The sequence below is a fragment of the Jatropha curcas genome, chromosome 11 (genome assembly GCF_041381405.1).
Source record: "Jatropha curcas cultivar XTBG-Jc1 chromosome 11, XTBG_Jcur_1.0, whole genome shotgun sequence".
Classification (NCBI taxonomy): Eukaryota; Viridiplantae; Streptophyta; class Magnoliopsida; order Malpighiales; family Euphorbiaceae; genus Jatropha; species Jatropha curcas.
Genome location: NC_143161.1, coordinates 18,288,738 through 18,291,753, shown reverse-complemented (window position 1 = coordinate 18,291,753; position 3,016 = coordinate 18,288,738). Strand labels below are relative to the sequence as shown.

Sequence of the window (3,016 nt, the reverse complement as noted above, 5' to 3'; positions counted from 1 at the left end):
GAGAATCATACCCTCTCATGAAGCTCCGGATACAGCCTGGCAATGTAGGACTGGGCAAAACAGAACCGCTGGTACAGCTCCTGATATCTCTGAGCAGCACCTGCAAAAACAGAAAGGCATTCAATAAAGAGTCCTCCAAGTAAAAATCTCTGACTTAGTAAATTTGTTTTTCTACTTACGTGTGTGGCATGCTCAGGATCCAGCTGTAGGTGTGGCGGAGCCTGCCTAAGGTTAGCTGGAATAGCAATGGCCGGTCCGAGGCCCAGAGTGGGGTCCAGAGCAACCTCCATGCCCGGTGGGAAGGGGACATTGCCTAGCACGGCACCCGCAGGCCTAGCAGGAACCTCAGCCTCTGCCTGCGCCCTATAATACACAGGGGTTCGGTGCCTCCTCCTCTCCTGCGACAAGTCAAAGCAAATGTAGTTAATTACTTGGTCAAAGTGTTGAAAAAAAGACTGAGGGCAAAAGAGCTACCTGAGAGTACTTCCGGACCTCCAGCAATCTAGCTTGCAGCCGGGTGGTGAAGTAAGAGGCATAATCACCAGCCGTCAAATAAGCATCAGCAGGAGAGCCATCATACTCCAGCAATAGGTCCTCTGGGGTCATACCCTCCAAAATGCACATATGGCGAGAAGGAGCAGCGGGCACTCGCCTCTCCGCCATGGCAACCTGGATCTAAAGGACCCTCTCTCCTAAGAAATACCTGTCCACCTAGTAGACCTGCAGCAAGACTCTAAATCGGGTAAAGACCTCTGCCACAGCACGAGAGGGATAGGCTGCCTAAGCATCTCCCTCCCATGGAGTCAGAAGGAGCTACAAAATAGAAAAGTCAGTAAATAAACAGGAAAAATGAAAGAAGACATGCTACTCAGAAAGTTTCTTGTACTTACATCAGCTAAGGCCCTATCGTTAAGATAGCACCTCCAATAGTGTGCATCCTCGGAGCTGGAAAAAGTATGGTGGCGATGCGCCAAATACCGAGGAATCCGCCAAGCCTCAGCGGAAGTATCACTCTCCGAGCCGTCGGGATAGATCCGGTACTCATAGGCCCACACCTGTGACAAGATTCCAACAGCTAAGTGTAAATTCGAGTAATTAAAAAAAAAATAATAATAAAGAAAGAAAATCAGAAGGACAGGTGTCTTACCTCAAGCGGACGGAGAAACTGCCAGTTAGACTCACCACTACCCCTAGTCCATACATCTAGACCATGGTAGAGATGAGCCAAAGTGAGAGAGGCCCAGTCGTAGGAGCCGATAACGCTCAAGTCCTGTAAACAAGCCAGCACGGCGGGATCTCCCTTATTCTGGGAGGTACATAGCAGTTGGGAGGAGATAATATAGAAGATAAAGGATCTTGCCGCCTGGTCCCTCTCCTCTCTAGTATAAGCAGGAGTCGCAGGTCTAGCATCCACGGGTAGCTCTCTCCAAGCTGCTAATCTAGTGCGGATCCGCTCGGCCCAAAACTTGTAGACCACCTCATAGGAGACGTACCCCTGAGCCGTGTACCTGGTACGGGTAGGAACACCGAGTAGGGTCCTAACGAGCTCAGCTCCCAGTACGGCAGTATGGTACCGTGCATCGAGAGGAGCAACCTCGCCATCGAATCCAAGCCCAGTAATCACAGTGTAATCGGCTGGAGTCAGTGTCATCTCTCCAAAGCCGAAGATGAACGAGTGGGTACAATCATTCCACCGCTCCATCAGCGCATAGCGCATGGCAGGTGGAAACCGAGGCTGAGTCCGGCGAAGACCAGCGGCATAGTCGCCAAATCCAGCAGCAACGACTCTAGACCGCATCGGGGAGTCCAATAAGTCCCAAAAGGCTGAAGCATCAGTGGAGGATCCGCCAGCATGGGCCTTGCCCAAATCGACCTGTGTAAGAAAATTCAGATAAATAAAGAATTAGGACTAACATTTGTTTATTTCTGTTTTTTTTATGGCAGGAAAATAAAGCATTCAAGCCTACAGCTGCGTCACGCAACTACAGCCGCGTCATGCCACTACGGAATTGCGCCACACAGCTTGTGAAAGTTGCGACCTCTGGCTAATAGCCGCGTCACGCAACTGTAAAGCTGCTCCACGCAACTTGTCAAAGCCGTGTCTTCTGACTAACAGTTGTGTCACGGAGCAATTCTTCCAAAGAACAGCTGCGTGACGCATCTATCAAAGGTGACACAGAAAAACCGTAACATTCAATCTATCAATTTCTATGTTTTCTATGCATTTACAGGGCCTAAATAAGTCGCAATCAACGTGGCGTCGCATTTCAAGATAGCAAACAAGGCATCAAAACACGCAAAAGAGGCAAAATCAAAATCTGGAGATGATAGGGTCGCTTCGCACAGTTGCGTCATGCAACTGTTCACACCAGAACAGCTGCGTCACCCAACTGCTTGCGAGAACAGTTGCGTCACGCAACTATTCACAAGAGAACAGCTGCGTTACGCAACTTCCTCCTGCGTGACGCTACTACCGATGCACATACAACACAAATTCATTCACAAAATCACACAAAAATCATTCACAACACACCAAAAGCAAGAAATTCAAATGTAAATTACTGACCTCGGACTGAAAACTGTGCATCGCGTCGGCATCGTGTCAAACCGGGAAATCAGAGCCCGGTAATAGGAGAAGTTAAAGAGGTCGCGTCCCGGGTGTTAGGGCGTTACGGCTCACGGGTACTCACGTGCCCTCAAAAACCGGGATGTCCGGGACCACCCCAGGGTGTCCATCTCAGGCGTATAAGCAGAAGCAGGGATCTGAGGAAGATGGGCCATATTAGCTAGAGTTCAGAGAATTTTGGAAAGTCTGAGAGGTGAAAAGTGAGAAATGAAATGTTAAAAGCTTATTTATAATAATAAGAAGAAATGGGCCCAGGCCTATCCACACTCACTTGAGCCCAAATTGGCCCATCTGAGCAATTTGGATCAGTGTGCGGCTCGTATACTTCAGCAATTCTGTCTACTCGCCGCCCAGGGGGCAAAATCATCAAATTATCCAAATTACCCTCAG

The 3,016-nt window shown here is 49.1% G+C and overlaps 1 pseudogene; it reads right to left on the bottom strand.

Moving 5' to 3' along the window:
* Positions 1-1,701: 1,701 nt before the first annotated feature.
* Positions 1,702-3,016, bottom strand: part of LOC105648001 (uncharacterized) — a 9,133-nt pseudogene continuing 7,818 nt past the window's right edge.